Source organism: Adelges cooleyi, unplaced genomic scaffold, assembly GCF_023614345.1.
Source record: "Adelges cooleyi isolate 19-005CV unplaced genomic scaffold, UGA_ACOO_1.1 ACOO_flye_CR_arks_rails_tigmint_CR_PRNA_247, whole genome shotgun sequence".
NCBI lineage: Eukaryota > Metazoa > Arthropoda > Insecta > Hemiptera > Adelgidae > Adelges > Adelges cooleyi.
The window spans coordinates 5326748-5338095 of NW_026095912.1; the positions used below are offsets into that span (position 1 = coordinate 5326748).

The 11348-nt window shown below is 33.5% G+C and overlaps 1 protein-coding gene across 1 annotated transcript in view; it reads right to left on the reverse strand.

Moving 5' to 3' along the window:
• Positions 1–11348, reverse strand: part of LOC126836875 (delta-sarcoglycan) — a 91545-nt gene extending 80197 nt beyond the window's left edge. The window contains exon 1 of the mRNA XM_050570544.1: positions 11150–11348. The gene's annotated coding sequence lies outside the window, so the exon portion shown is untranslated. The remainder of the gene's footprint in view (positions 1–11149) is intronic.

The following is an 11348-nucleotide window of genomic DNA, read 5'->3' on the forward strand; positions in this document are numbered from 1 at the left end:
CTTGTGCAATTTCAAGACGATTCCGAGCATGCGATTGCCTAAAAATACATCTACCAGCGACCACGGTCATTTTTCAAATTAGTTATTTCCATTTCTGTACTGCTGGATTATTGTTACAATGTTACAATATTTATTCCAGTTATCCAGGTCGGACGCGGGCATACCATATTATTATTATATAGGGGATCAATGGACCAAAAAAAAACGTGCTATTTGATCGGCTAAGTCGGGGTAATTTGGTCCGTGTACGCGACGAGGTTATCCTATTACAAACGATTAACGTCCAGGGGTAAAACCCGTGTGGTATATAATATATAATATTATGGTCTGGTGCTGTGCACACTTGTTCACTATAATAGCCGAAGCGGCGGGGATGCAGGGACGGGGAACGGGGATGGATTAAGCCCATAAAAAGGTCTGCGTGATCGATAACCGACTGCATTGTCGCCGATTGTAAAATTACGGATAGACGGATATGTGTATTTTTTTTTTTGCTTTCAAATGCAACAGAAAAAAAAAATACAAGGACAAATGTACGCCGTTCGAATTTGTAACGGACCCGGACGTCCGGTAATCTCTCACAGGAGATTAGGGCGGGGCAGGGGAAAGCGAATCTCGAGGGAGAGGGAAAAAATGCCCTTCGCACTTGTGCCAGCGCGGCGGTGGTTAATTGCTCGTGAAATTTGATTAGAGGGATTCGGTGCAAGTCGCATTTTAAATGGGACGCGTCGGCACTCGATTCGAAGAGGGGAAGGCGATGGCCGATACGGGATAAGGGGGAATGTCGAGAGGCTATCGGCGGTTTCTGTTGTCGGACAAGCGCGGAGAATGGCAATGGAAATACAGACAGACCCGTCTGTGCGTTAAACTCAAAACAGGCCTCACTTCGTCCTAGGAAATTCCCACAAAACCGTGTTAAATCCGTCGGTGAACGTACGCCGTGTTCGCTCTGACACAACACTGATTAATCCGCTAGAATAGAGTTTTATACCACATAGATCAATAATTCACAAGTGAATGAAAAGAGCTTAAGGACTTCTAGATAGAAGGATACATTATTCTCTTGCTAGACATTATAGTAATTTTGCTGCCTCGAAAAGAAAGCTAGGGCACTCTGAAAAATTTGCTTTTCTAATCTCGGGGTGGGAGTAAGGCCATTTATGTATTCTCATTGAAAATAGAACAACTTGGCGTTCTGTCCATGGATTTGTGTGTTGGACTGAAATTATATAATAATATATGTAGTTGGCTAAACTCGATATGTGTTAACAATTTCGGGTCTCTAGCACAAAAATTGTTTAAGTTATGACTATTTTTGCTGTTATTGGTCAAACTTACCCTATATAATCCTGATTTTTTTGGTTATGTTAACATGTCAAGCAATATTTTTTTTTGGTTTTCTCGTGATTCTATTTGCAGTGGAGTTTGGTTTTGAGAAAGTCGGTGCATGCACCACCACTTGTAAGTTTTAAAGGTGAACATTTATTAGTTTGTAAGTTAGCTGACAAGAAAATCGTCGCGCGTTATTTAATTAAGGAGTTTAAACCGTTAAACGTCGTCATTTTTTTTATATCTTTAACCCTATGCCAAGTTTTTGATCAAAACAAAAGATGGGTTTATGACATTGCATTCATATAAATATAATGTTTCCTCATATAACAAGTCGTAGATTTGGAGGTCGTTCATTTTATTTGAAGTGGAATACTCTTAGAGTCAACTGTCTAATCTCAACTTATGTAAAAATGTGAATTTTTCTCAAATAGATTGAAAATATAATTTAGATTTCACTTGTAAGTTTTTTGATATTAAATAATTTAAATTGTTACAAAATTAATTTTCAAAAACATTAACTGCGCCCGTCTTTAAAATAGCCAAAAGGTTGTTGTATAATACGTGTTAGTGTATAATATTTAAAAGGATAAGTACCCCTGTACCTGAACTTTCTGATAGACTATATCGCTAAAACTTTATAGACAGATACAGTTCTCATATATACATAATAGCTGTTGGTTATTCGATTTTAACACTATAGGTAATGTAAAATCCGTATAATATTGGTACAAGGACGTGTCGTACATCATATTTTCATTTTCATTTAAAATTATTATTATGTATCTGATTCGCCATCGATCACAAACCTAACCGGACCCAAACAAGCAAGACGCCGTCAAAGGCAGGTCTTCTATTCATAGGATAATAATATGTTATTATAATCACAAAAGGCGAGCCAATATACGGTCTGATCCGTTAAAGGTAAAATAATAGTAATAATATATCGGAGAATTTCTTTTTATCTTTTTCCTCGAGTTGCTTCGATTTTTCAAAAATGTTTCCACTTTGATCCCAAAGCGGTCGACCGCAAACCGCTTGCATAAAAACCGTTTTTCGCAAGTGTGCAGTTAAGAAAGGGACAAGGTGAGTAATATTGTTACATTCAATTTGATGGACGGACGCGCGCTTTGAATTTTTTTTATTTCGATCGTAAGCACAAAGAGAATCATGTCCTACGATGAGACCGTGTTCTCTCGAAAAATAACATATCTTAAGTCTGATTTCTAGAACTCAAGTCCAAAAACCACACTAAAAAAATGTGAAATGAAAAATAAGTTTTCTAATCCATTTATAGTAGGAATGGTTTATAAATGTTATGTTTTCATTTGTCAACCTTTATCGACAGTAGTGTATTAATAGTACTAATATATTTATAGAATGTTTTTTAAACGATTGAATTTATTTTGCTGCAGGCCTGCCGACTTGCTAAACACAGTGCGCACATATTTCCACACAATATTAAATACATATATTTATTTTTTATTTATACGAATACAATATTATTTCTTTGAAAACAATCGTCTCAAAATTATAAAGATAACCCGTTATATTTAATTTACACAAGTTATAATACACACTCAGGACTGTTTTCATGACACGGTCATTGTTCTCGAACCGCTTTACGGCCAGGCAAATGCGGCTTTTGTCTTCAAAAATATACATATTACAATAAGAGAAAAAAAACCTAACCGGGATTAGTATTTTATTTGTCGACAAAAATACGTTTAATGTATAATATATATTTGAACCGTTTGAAGTGCAAATTGTAGTAATAATGTCTAACCGTGGCGACGAGCGATCCGTTAAAATCGTTTGCATTTGTCTGCGGAAAATGTTAATTGAAATCCGCAACGAGTACTCGTCGTAGTATAATAATAATAATAATACTACTTACAACAAGGCCGAAAAGCGGCATTTGATTTTGATCGCCGACACGAAAAGGCTCGGCTGGAAAAGTTGTTTTTAATTACACTGGAAACTCGCGCAAAACTCTGGGCAAAAGTGATGGACAGATAAAAATGTCGGTTGGTCTTAGCACTTATATAATATGTTATTATATTATTTCCTCCTCCGTTTTGCCGTTAGCAGTTATTTTCAAAAAGTTTTACGGTCACTGCTGCAGCGTGTGGGGGAGGAGGGGCTAAGTGTTTCGGTTTTGAAACCGGGTCCGGACTGTGAGGGCCCAGCCCAAAGACGAGCTCCTAGAAAGGTTTAGATCACATTACACTGCCATGTGTGATGTATTTAGAGTTAGTTTTGTTAGTTATTTAACATTCATAGTTTAAAGACCCCACAAAGGTCTGATGGTAAAAGTATGCAAGGTCCAAAATAAAAGGGTCACGCTCAACTCTGCGGGAGCTTGGAGGATGTTTTCAAGGAGCTACGTTTAAAAATAATAACGTGTACCAAACTTAAAGCTACTTTTAACTGGCTTTCGAGTTTTTGGAAATTAATATATTTTATTGTTGATTTTTGTCTTCGGTTGTTGCAGTTCACATTTTTAAGCGAATATATGCATTTGAAACCACTTGAAATGTCAAAGGGAGTAATTCAAACGCATTTTACCATAATATTTATACAGCGCACATCTTGTTTGATTGTAATGTATCTGTTTCACTCGGATTTCTATAATGTCCTTTTGAAGATTTGGTCACGTACACGTGGCTGCGATACCATCATTGCCGTAGACTTTGTTAAATTGCCAAAATCCGAGTTGGTGGGTACTGCCAGATCGGACACTGAATAATATTGTGTCATCAGAAATGCTCGTTTACATAATTATTGGACCGAAATGCGACGTGTAGTAGTCGCCACTTACACAGGTAGGATGAGAACACCAAAATTATTAGGGACAATACAAATAGACAAACTAATTCTAGCCACATAGAAGTCTTATAAATGCTCATATTTTGTATACAGTGTATGTAAGAAATATTTCCAAATATTAAAAAGTTACATCGAAAAAGTTGAAAGCTCTTTTAGTTTCTACACTTAATTAAGTTTAATTGAATTAGCGAAGTTTTAGTGTAGTACATAATATATAGGTACTTATTAAACAGACCTATTTCCTTTTTGAAGTTAGAGGTACGGTCGCCCGTTAAGCTCCTCAGGCGATATAGCAAATATCTAAAGGAGGAGACTTGAGGGACATTTAAGTATAGATACGGCTTAGCCATCCGTACCGTCTTCGGGTTCACTGATTTAACCCTATCGACTGTCGTTTCGGCCTAGCCCAGTCAACTAGTCAGACACGTTACACAGTACAAGCAAATCCATTATTTAGTTAAGGAAAATTAATAAAATAATTATTTTTTAAAACTTAGTTTGATTATATCGATAAATATCAAACGTCTAATGTCACAAAAATAAATAATGGCGACTTTTATCAGGTGTATATTATAATATGAACTGCGCCCAGAAATGAAATTTGTGTTATTAAAAAAATTATCAAAAACTATGAGCGCAACTAGTGAGCAGATCAGAAAAAGTCCTGTTTCCTTGAGCATGGCCGTATTCAGGGGGATCCGAGTTCAACCCCCCCCCCCCCCCCGAAATTTCATCGAAAAATACTTGTATTACCTTTCCTTTATGATGCCTTTTTTCCATTTTTTTTTTAAAGTATTCCTGAAAATGATGTAAAAAAAAAAAAAATATTTTGATGTAAGTTTTCTTTTAACTTTAAAGCCTAAAATATAATTAAATAATAACAAATACGTGATATTACCGTTAACGCCTGCTTAGGCTTATGGACACGCCAATGAATTTTAGTTTTTTTCGAATTTCGTTGGTGTACCTTATTGGAAGACGTTTGGGTAATGATGTTTACATTCATATGAAGAATCGATTCAACCCTGAATAAAAGCACGAGTCGTGTCGATAATAAAAATATTATATATATATATATATATACACATACAAATAGAATTTATAGTGTACTCAAACTGTATTACATTTTTGGATTTGTACCCAGAATAACGAAATATATATATATATATATATGTATACACAAAAATAATAGTCATTATCAGCGTCGGCGACAACGACAGGACACCGTAATCGTTTACTGGAAAGATCTGTTATTTCAACCTGCTAAAATAGTCAAAACAAAAATCTAAATATACCATTGTAAAGTAGAGATCCCGACGAATAAAACTGCACCTAAAAAACGTAATAGTGATATGATAACCGAGATAGAAATTGGCCCGTAAAGATACATTCATACACCTGACATTTATCGACTACGCAGTATATATATATATATATATCTATATACCTAAAAAACTGATATGGTTCTATTTAATTAAAATCCTAAATATTACTAGTTTTATCTTAAAATAACCCCTCCCCCCTCCCGAAAAGTGAGTGCTGGATACGGCCATGTCCTTGAGTCAAACTTAGTTTTATACAATATACATAGTACCTGTATATTATTATATGGCTTGGATTAGGTCTTTTGAATTATCTTTTACTGAATTTCTTTCAAGGGAATTACTAAATTGCTGGCAATATATTGTTTATGCACACCGCGTTACACCTATTATAATAACTGCATAAACCTAAAAAATTTTAAATATATATATATTTTTTTTTAATTAGCTATTAATTAAATTTATAATGTAACCATATTTGAAATAGATTACTTATTTTTGGCACCGCTAAAATAATTCAGTTGGGCCCAACTAAATTACCTGTTAATATATATTTTGACTTATAACTGCTGATGTAAAAATTGAGTACACATTTTTACATCAGCTGATAAAAACAGGCGAAGTTCGTACTAAAGCTGTTAGACTACACGTAATATTTTTGTCTTATTTTCGGTAAAACCTTTCTTTTTTTTTACCCCTCTTCTCCCGGATTATTGTTTAGACGGTCTCGCTATTTTCGATCCTAGCCCGTTTCGTTCCAATGCTGTCTTGTGCGAATGTGCTATCGAAATCCATTTGATACTCTTTTAGAAACCCGGCCGAGCGCACTGTGTACCGAGCATATAGATAAACCGTTGGGATTTATATGTTTTCGAATGAGCTGTCAGCAGAGGGTTGACGCAAGAGTATACCTGCATTGGGACACATGCAAGACGGAAAATGAAATAGCATAATCCATCACCGGATTGAGGTACAGTTTAAACGCACAGCGGACGAACGATCTTAAATTAACGCCGTTCGACGGTCAGGTCGGTTCGTGGGAAAATCGCATCTTGTGGAAATAATAATTATTATTTTATTTGTCTGCCATCGAAGAAACGGCAACCGTGATCGTTGCTGTCAGAGCACTGTCACCGTCAGATCCGCTGAGTTGCTATTATTTAATATAATACCATATAATATAATATAATATAATACCATACTAGCTGTCGTCAGAAAAAAGTAACTATTACTGAACAGACAGCGAAAACTATAATGCAGAAGCTACATACTCGTACAATCTGACCGAGTTTTATAACTTAAGAACTTTGTACGATTTCTATAATTGTAACATTTTTGTAATTTAGTAAAGTTGTTGTAACTTTGTTTCTAGTCCAGCGTTGTCGAATGTTAGTAGTGGTTTGTTAATATAAAAAAAGAATGAATACATAAATTTAAAAAAAAAAAGGTTTAGCCAATTTCGATTTAAAAAAACTACTATACATTTCCCAATCACTTTACTCGTTTTATAAAATATTATAATAATTTATTATAGCTAGCCGATATGTGACAAGTTGCAGTTTACATGTTAAATGCACTAGAAATTGTAGGTTTGATCCAGATCTATAAAATCGCGGGTACAACGAATGGTTTTCACTTGGAGTGAATAAGTTGAGAGTTATAAAACAGTCCACAGAAAGTTGGATGAACCCAATTAATTGAACAAGATGTAGCTGTAACACGTTAAACAGAGGATATAATTAGCACACCCATAAAAGTCTCATGAACAAAACAGATACTATATTTTATAAGAATGTTAGAAAATTCGACCAAGAACAAACGGTTTCCAACATACCATTCAATCTAGCCGAATGTCTTAATCAGTGAATCATCAAATGCCTACAGTAGATACTAAAATGTATCAAAGCAACCAATGTCAACTAAATGATTTAAAAAACAAACTGCACTTTATAAAACACCCCCTTAAGTCCATATCCAAAAGTTAACTTTTAACTCAATTCTGGGCATGACCTTCGTTTATACATTTTTATTTATTGCGACAAATAATTAGTTAGTAAAATTTTCAAATAGTTGACCATACATTTTCCGTCTATTTAAAAAAAAAAAATTCTGATCCAAACAAATTATTTCTTACGTCTTACATAATAGTGGACGTAATCTGAAAATGTGATATGTCTTCATCAAAACAAATTTAAAACAATTTTATTTTTAAACAAAGCCATCTTTCGTCTAACACATTACCTCATAAACAATTTTTAATAAATTATAACACTGTAACAAATCACAATATATATATAAATATATTATTTTATCTTTGAAATTAAAAAAAAATGTTCTAATAACGCTCAACTCTGTCTGGGAAACATAATATTATTGCGGGGGACAAGTTTTTCGATTTTTATGCAATGGATATAATACAAATGTAAATAGTTTTTGACAATCTTTTCTTGTGGAATTTTGGAGCCGGCCGCACGGATCGCGTTTAAGGTGCACCGGATTGGACGATTTCGTTTATTTATTAAAAAACAATCTTCCGCCTGTTCGTCTTTCGCAAGAAAAACAATAAAAAATATATAAAACGCGTTTTTTTACGGCACTGTAGCCGACCAATTTCGAACTCAAAAATATAACAGTTCTCGTTCGCCCCACGGTATCAAAATAAACTCCATAATATCACATATATTTGTATAGTTCCGTTGGCGGGGGGGGGGGAGTGTGATTTGATTAAATTCTTATACAGTGTGTGTGTGTGTTTTTTTTTTGGGGATTTTTTCCAAAATTCCGATTTCTGTTGCAATAATATATCAAAGAGATAATATTATATATGTATATAAAACAAAACTGTACACATATCAGCTACGGTATAATATGTGTGTACACGCGGACAGAGTTGAATTATTAAAATAAACACACGATAATACAAGCGCCGGTGCATAATTCCTGTTAAATATTTAATCTGGTACGTGCAACAACGGTAATTATTCGGCTAAACATTGCAACCCATCATAATAATATTATAATATACAGCCAAAATCCAAATACACTTTTTAATATTACCAGACCTCCGGGGCAACACGGATTGGATTATAATGCTAACAATACACACACACACACACATGTATTATGCAGATTATAATAACATTATTAGTAGGCCTCAGCAGGTTGTATGTAATTATTAACGTGTCATGTTCTTGACCTAGGTCAATATAATATAATATTTATAATATTGTCTACCGCGACGTCATTGCAGAGGTTGGAAAACATTGTTTGATAAGATAAAATACCAAAACGTAAGGTTCACGAATTAGTATTAAGACTAAAGAGGACGTTATACCCTTTAAAAATAATATTTCTGTTGATAAGATTCTGTTTTAACGAAATAGACTTCTTCTCTCCTCCTCAACTAGTAAAATTGTAGATGTTTTTTTTATTATTCATAACAACTATAATTTGAGAACTATTGAAAAAAAAATGTCCCATTGACTTTTATTAGTTCAAAGAAATTGTAATTTTTACACATAACACAGTTTCTTGGATAATACAAAGACATTAAGACGATTCGGGTCCAGTTGGTTGGTTCAATTTTGAATAAACGAATATAAATTAAATTTAAAACAAGACAACATTTCTTACCACCTTTCTAGCGTTCATTAATAAAACAAATTTTGTTTACTCGGTAAAAGCTTATCACAAACAAACTCAAACACTTTTGGACCCGTTTGTCGCAGAATTATTATTTATTATTTAAATTGAATTGTATTTTTTTTTCGAGAACTTTTCAAGAGTATTTAAAACACAGTTCATTCGGTTATTTTTTCAAGTGTAACTTCGCACAAGTATTAATAGGAGATAAGTGATTTTTTCTTTGACCGAAAATCTGTTAACTTTATACGGCAAAGAAGTATTATTCGCCTCTTTGGCCGAAGCTATTGCACGTTATTCACGAACCGCGCACACCGCCATATTGTCATGTTATGATAATATTATAATAAAAATAATAATATAAATACAAAATCCTTAACTTTTTATTAAATTTTACAACGCGCGTCATCCGACAGTACCTCGCGCTGATATATTACATTACATAATATCGGTTAGGTATACCTTATGTATAAAATGAATATTATATAATATTGTATACTTGGTTGTAAATTAAAAAATAACTACACGAAAACAAAATAATAATATAATATATTGCCCGCAGATTAAGCAGCTACATCGGTTGACAACAGTCTGAATTTGTTCTTATATTTTTTTTTTTTTACTATCGTCGCTCGGCGCTCGCATCCTACTTGAAATATTTATAAAAGTATTTTTTTTAAGTTTAAAATAAAACAATAATACTCTTGACACAAAACGGAAAAATGCGCACGTTAATAGATTTTTACCGACTTAAGTTGTTTATGCAACACGTTTTTTTTTTAATCGCTTCCGTTAGTTGTAGCTTGTAATAGTTATTTTGATAATTCTGAAAACTATTCACACAACAAACAGTCTAAAAGTTGCAAACACAATACTGTTAATATTAAAAAGTACACATGAAATCAATGATTCAAAAATGAATCATGTTTTCTATCTAAAAAAAAAAGATTATTAATTGTTAAATGGCAATTCTACTTAAATTTTATAGAAAACAAAATACTCAGAAACGACATAATACCGACTATGAAATTTTATAAAAACCTGATATAGTTAAATTTTGGATAACTAGTATTTAAATACAAAAATAATAATACACAAGGACCCAAAACTTAATACTCGATTTGAATGATTTCGATTCAAATGCCTGGTATTAAGTCAACCAGGTAGAAGTGGATAAACTGCAATCAAATAAGGTAAATGCAACTGAACAAGTTTACACATAACCACCCATTTCTCAAAACATTTATTTAACGTTTCAACACTTTAGCATCAGGTGGTTGATATAATCTAATACTTATAATTACTACATGTGGCATTTAGAGGTCGCCCTTGCCCTATTAATTCGCAGTTATTCTTCATCCTAATACGACATCCGGTTGCCGCTATGTTAACCATATATTTAGTTAGACATAAGTGTTCTTTTTAAGAAACCTTACGGGGAGACAGCGATTGGCTTTAATGCCTGTTTGAGCTAATACAAAAATGGAAATAAGGTGTTCTTTGAAATTGCGACACCAATTTTACTTGTACTTTTTAGTTGCAACCATCTATTTATTAACGAATTCCGTTGGCATGGCAAAAATGCGGTTTAGTGTTTTAAGAAACTAATTGTTTTGTCTTATATATATTATATCGCTTTAAAGTACTTTTAAATTTTAATTCAAATTGAAAACTAGCTGAGTGTTATGCTTTTAGTGTAGCATTCCCACTCACCAACATTATTTTTTAATACAAAGGTATATACGAGAATATAGGGTCTCTATTGGAATTATGATACTGAAAATTGTTATTTTAATTTATATATTATAACAATAGTCCCAACTTTCAAAGTGATAATATATATTATATATATATTTCCACCAGGCATTAACCCAACCACCCCTACAATATTATGTTACGATAGCAATACTTAGACATGCTTGGACTGGGACTAAGTGTTTATAGTATTCAGCAACAATTTAAAAATAACTATCTATCTATGAACGTATTATGTTATGCTACAATATACTGGGAAATCTTGTGTTTACCGTTTCGCGGGCGTCGACGGACCGTCAAAACCTCCACTTTGGCCGTCGGCAGACTATCCTCTTTTTAAAAATTTTTTTTTTCTAACTGTCCGCTCCGAAACCGTGAGTCGTTTTTGGGGGAGGGTTTTTTTTTTTGAAAAATGATATCGGTGCGATTCACAGACGATCCTCTGGCGAATGGGGCGCGTGCGGACCTGAC